This window comes from Galeopterus variegatus, unplaced genomic scaffold (assembly GCF_000696425.1).
Source record: "Galeopterus variegatus unplaced genomic scaffold, G_variegatus-3.0.2 Scaffold7691, whole genome shotgun sequence".
NCBI classification, from domain to species: Eukaryota; Metazoa; Chordata; class Mammalia; order Dermoptera; family Cynocephalidae; genus Galeopterus; species Galeopterus variegatus.
In genome coordinates this window covers 11,406-20,984 of record NW_007733802.1, presented here as the reverse complement: position 1 = coordinate 20,984, position 9,579 = coordinate 11,406, and positions in this window count along the sequence as shown.

Here is a 9,579-nt window from a genome sequence, read left to right as displayed (position 1 = left end):
GTTGGTAAGCAGTGCGTAATGAACCTGCTTCACAGAAATGATTTTTATTTCTATACTGAGGGTGGGATACATGTCAGCGTTAACTTGATTCTTTATGTTGAATCTATACTCAGTTACGAGCCCCAGGAACCACAAAAGTACTAGTGTCCAAGCTATGTACTCATCACACCAATATCAAAATCCTCTTATCAGAGATTTTTCAATCATTCCAAATGGTGTTTCAATTCTCTATCACAGGGATAAAAATATCTGGGAAACAAAATGTATAAATAGTAGTATCTGCGGATTCAACCAACTGCAGATTGCAAATACTCTAAAAAATAAAAACAATACAACAACAAAAATAATACGAATAAAAACAATACAGTATAATAATTGTAACACAGCATTTATATTGTATTAGTTATTATAAGTATTGTAGAGGTGATTTAAAGCATAGGGGAGGATGTGCATAGGTTATATGCAAATACTACACCATTTTATATAAAGGACTTGAGCACGACAGATTTTGATAACTGTGGGAAGTCCTGAAATCAGTTGCCCTACAGATACTGAGGGATGACTCCGTGTGTGTGTGTGTGTGTGTGTGTGTGTGTGTGTGTGTGTGTGTGTGTATACATATATATATGGGAGAGGGAGAGAGAGAAAAAGAGAAAAAGAGAGAGATGCTATTTGTAGAAAATTTTAAGCTATAGAAAAATATATTAAGAAATATATACAAATAATTAACATCCTTGGATTAGGTTGTTTGGTAGTAAATACACAAATGGTATATTTAAATACTACATATACAAATGGTACATATCCTTGGATTGAATTATTAGAATAAATTAATTTAAATCAGTCTAATTTAAAAATAAATAATAAATTTTAAAATAAATTTAAATTTATTTAGACTGATTAAAATTATATTTAATCTATTCATTAAGATGGAAGTTTTAAGAATTTTGTAAATGATCCTAAATCTTATAGAAAATAGTAATTTTCTTCAAAACCTAAGTAAAATTTGGAAAGAAAATGCCAGAGATTAAGTTACATGAAAAAATGAGAATATATGCATATGTACTGAGAAACGAACACAAAGATAGAACTATGTATTCTATAGAACAAATAGAATTGTCAGAAACTGACCCACGAAGATGAGGGGACTATATTTTTGATATAGGAGTTTTAAGACTATGTAATAGTCCAACGCAACAAATCTGACCATTCCCTCACCAACCCCATCTTTTACTCTTTTCTCTGGCTTCACTGGGCTCCAGCTACAGTGGCTTCTTGGATGCTTCTCAAATACTCCAAACTCATTCTTGACAGAAGCTTTGCACTTGTTTTCCCCACTTGTAGAATGCCCTTTCTCAAGAGATCCCCATGACTTGTTCTTTCACCTCCCTCAGATCACAATCCCATAGCATTTTGTACCTTTATTCTCGCTTTACGTTCCTTTTTAACATTTAACTTCATCTGAGATGTTAAATGTTTCACTTATTTATCTTCTTTATCTTCTGTATAACTGATGAAAATTGGAGAAAATAATGAAAGTTATCAATAATTATTTTGTTTCACGACTGTATCATAATTTCACAAAAAAATATGTTTCAATTTAATTTATGGAACACATGGGCAGGACAGCCTACAACTTTCATAGAATCATCCACACTTTGCTTAAACTTTGAAAAAACATGGTCTGTACCATTAAACAAATCTCCACCACAATGTGCATTTGTATTATGTCTACCAAAATCAGTATGCTTTTTTCATTAATTCCTAAAACAATAAGAGAATCTCTGCAAGAAATTGTGATTGTTTCTCGTTTCCTCTGAAATAGCTTCATAAGAAAGGACTTTTTATAAGAAAAATGTTACACAAGCAAAAAAATTTTTCTTCTTCGTTGTGTTTACTTTGATCTGTGGATACACCATAAAAAGTAAGCCACTTAGATTTTATATAATCTCTCTAGTAATAAATGGACTGCTATTACATAATATTATACTCATATATACTACTACTAACATATTATTATTACAGCAAATTTTATGCCAACATGCAAAAATTTCCTTGCAGTTTTGGAATGAGAAAATACTTTTGGTAGCTGTATATTCAAACAAATATTTGGGATGAAATACATTTACATTGTGATAGGAGATGATTTTATCTTCTCCATTGGAATTTCTCTTAATCAAAAGTTGTTGTTGGGCCGACCCTGTGGCTCACTCCGGTGAGTGCGGTGCTGGGAGCGTGCAGTGGCACTGGGAGCGCTGAGGCAGCGGGTTCGGATCCTTTATAGGGATGGCTGGTGCACTCACTGGCTGAGTGCGGTGCGGGCGACACCAAGCCAAGGGTTACGATCCCATTACCGGTCACAAAAAAAAAAAAAGATGACCGGTAAGGGGATCTCAACCCTTGACTTGGTGTTGTCAGCACCACACTCAGCCAGTGAGTGAACCAGCCATCCATATATAGTATCTGAACCCGTGGCCTTGTTTATCAGCACTGCACTCTCCCTAGTGAGCCACAGGGTGGCCCAAGGCCAAGGGTTTAAATACATACATACATACATACACACATACATATGTAAGTAAATAAATAGATAAATAAAATTAGAAGAAAAAAATAATTATAAATAGGGGCTGGCCGATTAGCTCTGTTTGTTAGAGCGCAATGTTATAACACCAAGGTGATGGTCAGAGGCAGGCAGTGGCTGGGACTGGAGTCACCTCCAGGCTTCCTAGTGCACACATTGGGCGGTTGACATGGGCTGCCTGCTGAGAGCTCAGCTGGGGCTGTTGATGACAACACCTACATGTGGCCTCTCCATGTGGCTTGGGCTTCCTCCCATCATGGCTGCTGGGTTCCAAAAAGGACTTTCCTAAGCGCGAGCCAAGAAGAGGACACATTGCTATTTATAACCTACCCTCGTGAGGGTGCAGTGTCACTTCCATCATATGCTATTGGTTAAGGTGGACACACCTGGGCTCAAGAGGAGGGAAATGAGTCCCCATCTCTTGTCAAGGGGTATTAAATTCACATGGAGGAAGAGCGAGTGGGATGAGGGAGATTGTTACAGTTGTGGATTTTTCTTTCTTTCTTTTTTATTGTGGTAAATGACACATAACATATAATTTAGGGGTGCTGGTCACAGCAAATGACCACAGCCACTGATTGAGTGCAAAGTATGTCCTGGGCACTATGCCAGGCTCACATTTTAGCTCATTGAATGCACACCAGAGACTTCACCCTGTTCACTCTTTAGTCCCACCTGGAAAATAAGGGAATGGGGCTCAGCTGCCTGAAGCATGGAGAAAATGGTATAGGATTGTGCGAGCTTTGTGGGCATCCGAGTCAGCCTTCCCTGGGTTTAGATTTCACAATATTTTTTTTTGTTTGGAAGGGAGAAATGAAGAAGTCGTTACTGTTGTTAAGGTCCCAATAAATGAAAATAGACAGATGCATGTGGGCTTTGTGGCTAGAAGCCTTCAGCTTATTTTCTGAATTCTTGGCCCTGCTGATTAAGAGTATCATGAAAACAAACACCAAGTGCTCGATTTCCATTTTCTCAGAGGTGCAGTCTTCCACAGACTTCTCCATGAGCTTGGTATCAAGGATACATTTGTGAGCTAAGACACCCACAGTCTGAATTTTCCTACAAACCCTACCTGCCCTCAGACCACTGACTCAGACTGTTATGTTTGCAGTCTTGGATGTTCCAATTCCCCTCTGTAGATCTTAACACATTTGTATAAGGTCTAATTTGTATGGTGGGCATCTTGTTCTCTTAACACTTCTAGGGGCTCTGAGACTGATTCCACCAAGAAAAACCTACAGTGATCACACTTGACCCACGTGGGGGACAGAGATGATCACACTTGGCCCATGCAGGGGACTGAGAAACCAGGAAAGTATTGGTTGGCCCCTCAGGACTGGTGCTGGGGTGAGAAATCACACAAGTCGAGAAGCACTGACACAGTCGGTGTTTTCCACAGGACATTGTCTGTGTTCTGGGGATGAACATGGAGGATTGAGGAGACAGGCAAAGGGTTCCTAAAAGTCAGAGTAAAATCTGCCTGAGTCTCAAAGTGCCTGGGAGATAATGTTTCCCCAGAGGGACAGGGCCTGTTGATTGGTCCCTCAAGAGTTTTGCCACATTTGAAAGCTGCAGGGCATGGGCACTAAAGCAGCAAGCTGAAACCTCCAAAGGTCACAAGTGGATTTGCCAGTCTTTCATGCTTGACCAGTGACCTACTAGAATGTTCATTCAAATCCCTGATCGGACTTCCCTGAGGAAGACAGGAGAAGCAGAGATGGATGAGCCTCATTACAACTGTGTACATGTAATTGGACTCAGGGGACAGAGAGAGGAGAGAGAAGGGGGCAGAAACCATCCCTGAAGGTGTAATGGCTGAGGATTTCCAAAATGGGTATAATACGTCAATCCACAGATTAAAGAACCAAACCCCAACTGGGAATAAAAAAGAAAAGAAAAAATCATACTAAAGTCCATCATAGTTAAATTGCTGAAACAAAGGAGATAAAGTCAAATTTCTTTTCTAAAGCAAATTCACACCCTTATATGTCATGATTAAATAATAAATATCAAAATATTCTAGAACTACTTATTCATCATAAGAAAATAATAACAAACCTAAGATTCACAGGAGAATGGATATACTGAACACAAAAAAATGAAATCGAATTATCTGGAGAGGGGAAAATGACAGAATTGACAGACTAATAAATCTGAAAGCTGTTTATCTGAAAAATAAAAACCAAATAAAACCATGTATTCACTTTCAGTCTGTATTTTAGTTAAATAGATATGACTCAAATAAAAATACACAAATGTGGGAGTGGAAAAAAAACGTAAATGTAGATTCTGAAGAAACTACAAAAATAAGGATAATTATTAAAATAGATATTTCATAAATAAGTTTGATACTTTAATGAAAAAGAAAATTTTCTAGCCAAGTATAAATGATAAAACATTGCTAAGCCACCCCCCTCCCTCTGCCAACTCCCTGGACCAGCCTTCTACTAAGGGCCCCCTCGAATGGCCTACCTCAGGGCCCCCTTGGCTTGATTGGTGCTAAGGGCCCCCTGGCCTGGCACTATGGGCCCCCTGGTCTAGCCTACTTGGCACTAAGGGCCTCCATGGCCAGACCTACTATTCAGGGCCCCCCTGCTGCTAAGGGCCCCCTTCTGCTAAGGGCCTCCCAGTCCTGCCCTGAGTGCTTCCTTGGCCTGGTCTGGCCACCTAGGGCCCCCCTGGCTTAGCACTATGGGCCCCATGGCTAAGCCTACTTGTCTCTCAGGGCCTCCATGTTCAGACCTGCTATTCAGGGCCCCCCTGCTGCTAATGGCCCCCTTCCACTAAGGGACTTCCAGGCCTGCCCCATGTGCTTCCTTGGCCTGCCCCAGCACTAAGGGGACCCCTGGCTGGCTCAACCAAGGGACCAATACTACTGGTCTTCCCCTATGTGTCCCTGAGGCTGGACTACTGGTGAGGGCACCCTGCTGCTTTCTTTCTTTCTTTTTTCTTCTTGTTTTCTTATATTTTTATTTTTGGTTTTTCTTCTTTGTTTATTCTCTCTTTTAGTATTTTTCCTGGGTTTTTTTTTTTTTGTATTTTTTGATTTTTGTATTTTTCTGTCCTTTTAAAAGGGGTTTTCTTCTTTTTGTGGTTTCTTTTTTTCCTCTTTGTTAGGGTTTTCTTCCTTCTGTGGGGATTTTCTTTTTGCTGGGTTTTTCTTCTTTTTGTGGGAGTTTTCTTCTTGGGGAGTTTTTGGTTTTCTTCTTTTGGGGGTGTTTTCTTCTTTTTGGGGGGTTCTCTTTTGGGAGTTTTCCTTTTGTTGGGGTTTTCCTCTTTTTGGGGGGGTTCTTCTTTTGGGGACTTTTGGGGGGTTTCCTTGTCTTCCTGGGGGTTTTTCTTCTTTCTATGGGAGTTTTTTCTATTTGAGTTTATTTTTCTTTTATAGGGTTTTTCTTTTTGTTAGGGTTTCCTTCTTTGGGGGTTTCTCTTTTTGGGTGCATGGTTTCTTCTTTTTGTTGAGGTTTTCTTCTTTTCTGGAAGTTTTTATTCTTTTCAGAGGTCTTTCTTCTTTGAAGAGATTTTTGTGTGTGTGTGTGTGTGTGTGTGTGGGAAAGTGTTTCTTCTTTCTGTTAGGGTTTTGTTCTTTTCATTGGGGTTTTATTCTTTGGGGGTTACCTATTGCTGGTACTTTTTTCTTTTTACTGGGGTTTTTCTTCTTGTCAGTTTCTTCTTATTTTTGTGGGATTTTTTTCTCTTTGCTGGTGTTTTTTTCTTTTGGGGGGGTTTCTATGTTTCCAGTTTTCTTTAAGGGGGGTTTCTTTTCTGAGAGGTTTTCTTCTTATCATTGGGGTTTTATATTTGTTAGGGTTTTCTTCATTTGGGGGGTTCTGCTTTTTGTTGGGATTTTCTTATTTTGGGGGGATTTTTCTTCCTTCTGTTGGGGTTCTCTTCTTTTTTTTTTTTTTTCTTCTTTTGGGCAGTTTTTCTTTATGTTTGGGTTTTATTCTTTCTGTTGGGGTTTTCTTCCTTTTCGGGGGTGTTTTCTTTGTGTGATTTCTTTCTGGGTTGTGTGTTTTCTTCTTTTAGGTGTTTTCTGGGTGTTTTCTTCTTTTTCTCCTTCTGGGTGCTGCCTTCTTCTTTTCGGTGTTTTCTGCGTGTCTTCTTTTGGGTGATTTCTGGGTGTTATCTTCTCTTGGGTGTTGTCTTCTTCTTTTGTGTGTTTTCTTTTTCTTCTTGTGAGTGCTGCCTTCTTTTGGGTGTTATCTTCTTCTTTTGGGTGTTTTCTGGGTATTGTCTTCTTATGAGTGTTTTCTGGGCATTGTCTTCTTCAATTTGGTGTTGTCTCCTTTTGGGTGTTTTCTCCTTCAAGTTTTCCTCTTCTTTTTTTATTTTTTCTTATTTTTTGTCTTTTTTCTTTTCTTGATTTTTTAATTCAGCTTTGTTTTTTTTTTTTTTTGGTTTTTCTCCTTTTTTTTCTTTTTTAAGGTTTTCTTCTTTTTTGATTTTTTCCTTTTTTTTTTTTTTTTTTTTTTTTAAAGAACAGGAGTCTTACCATGATAAAGGGTGACTGGGAAGGAGTGGCTGGGACAGGATGGCAGAAACAGGGTGGCAGGGACAGGGTGGCAAAGACATGGTGGCAAGGACAGGATAGCAAGAACTGGGAGGGGGCAGAGCCCTGGGCCCCACATCTCAGATGTCTATGATCTTACAGTCACAATACTTTTCTGCTCAATAAAACAATGGAAAGCAGGGATTGTTGCTGAAGCCTTGGTTCCCCTGGCATTTCTGTATGTTCTGCAGCAGTTGCATGGTCAGAGGGAAGGGAGCAAAGAATAGTCACAGGACAGCAGTGCATGACTGGGGTCACCTGTTCCCCAGGCTGGAGCTGCCTCTGTGCTCTCTCTGGAACCCTCCCCCTCGGAGGCTGGTGCCTGTCTCCTAGCCCTTCTGGAATGGGGCAGGGATTTCCATCTCCTTTAGGTCTCCCAGCTTCTCACGTAGCTGGCCCAACTTCTCAGCCAGCTCCATCTCCAAATGCTGCCCTGAATGCAGTGCACTGGGGACCTCCATGTTCTAATTGGTCTGGATGGAGAGAAGCAGTCAGTGGCCACATTATGCAGCTGGAGACCCACGGCACAGGGAAGGGGGTATGGCGCAGGCACTCAGGGTGCCTTCCCTGTACCATTTGGTGTGAGGTCTCCACCACCCCATTTTACAGGTGAGGGAACAAAGGTCCAGGGAGTGAGTGCAGATGGCAGATTGGCAGAATGGGTGACACGCCAGCCTGATGAAGCAAACCTGTAGCTCAGCTCAAAGGGTGCACCTGCCCAGAGCACAGGGGCATAAGCCATGTAAGGAGTGACTGCAGGAGGGACAGGCTGCCACCCTTCTCACTACTCCATCCCCATAAAACCAAACCCCTGGGCTGCAGCCACTCACTTGTTTTGGCAGGAGCTTGGATGTTTTGAGCTTTTTCATGTGGAGCTGCAAGGCTGCCCTCTCCATTGCAAGGACCTGAATCTTGCCCTTCAGCTGGGCCTGCTGGTACTTGAGGTCTTCATAGTTGTTCCTGTGGCCAGAGGTGGTGGAGAATGTAAAGAACGAGGAATAGAAAGGACGACTTTTGTAATCAATGCACTTACTTTGCCACACAACCAGAGGACTATGGTATGGGAAGGGGACACCTGGAATCAAGAGTCACAAGTGCCAGTCCGAAGAGAGGACATGAATTGCCTGCGGTCACACATGGGTCACTGGCATAGCTGAGGCCAGAGCTTGGCTCTGCACATGTCCAAACCTGTGTGCCCACCTCATTGTGCTCACCTGTACCCTCCCACCTCCCACCACATCACCCAAGCTGAGACCCCCCCAGACCTGCCACCCACCATCCCCCTCCTACTTGTTGTCCTCCAACTGCAGGAAGAGAGCATCTCACTCGCTCTTTAGATTGCAGTAGGACTGTAAATACAGAAAGGTGAAGTCAGGATTCGGTAAGGAGAAGATGGAGTCAGGGCACATGAACACCGACACCTACAGCAACCATTCTGCAGTGACCTTTTCTCCCCTGGAATCACACTTGACACCTTTTTCAAGGCATTTCCAAGCCCATGTTCTCAGTTGGTTTTCCTAAGACCTCAGTAAGGGTGGAAGAGGCAGGGAAAGAGATCTGATTTCCAGCTGGCTGACAGAGGCCCAGAGATATCAGGTCATGTTGCCATTGTTATGACTGTCATCACCATCATTTGACTCTGTATTGAGCGCATCACTAGGCACCATGCTAAAAATCCATCGAATCCTCACAACCACCATAGGAGGGAGTTGCTATTACTATCTCTATTTTGTAGATGAAATACAAGGTATTAGATGTTAAGTGCTAAGATCACGTACAGCTGGGATGTGAACATCCAGGTCTATCTAATTCTCTAAGCCCATTTTTCCCCTGGGGGTGGAAGCACAAGCGTGAAGGCAGGTGGCTAGGCTCACCCTCTTAGCCTCCTTCTGTTGTATGGAGAAGGCGGTCAGACTCCCCTGCAGCTGTCAAATGTTTTTCCCAGGAGTCCAGGCAGCTCTCCTGATGTTGACACTCCCTTGGAATGACAGAGGTCAAGATGGAACCCAGAGAACTCCCCCGAATGCCTGCCAGGGCACCAGGTTGAGGGAGGAAGGGTGCCCAGATCCACACCTGCTTTCTCCCGGGCTGCATTGTGAGCATTGGCCAGGGCTCTGTTTAACTGTGTCTTTTTGGACATTAAGATTTCAGTGGTCCGAGTCTGAGCCTTTGGGAGAAAAGCCAAACAGGTGGTGAGAAAGGGACAGGAAGGTTCTCTAGGGGATGTGAGGGATGCCATAGAGTCTACTCACCCACAGTTGTTCCTGCAGGGAGTTCAGCTGCTGACATCTACTCTCCTGCTGTAGGAAGAGGAAAGAAACATCTCTTACCAGGGAGGCAGAGATGCAACAGCAAGGGATGGGCCTCAGGAATGCCACCAATGGCCCAGGACAGGCCCACCAGGGAGACCAGATCCTCAGGGACCCTGTGGGGCTGACGGTGGGGT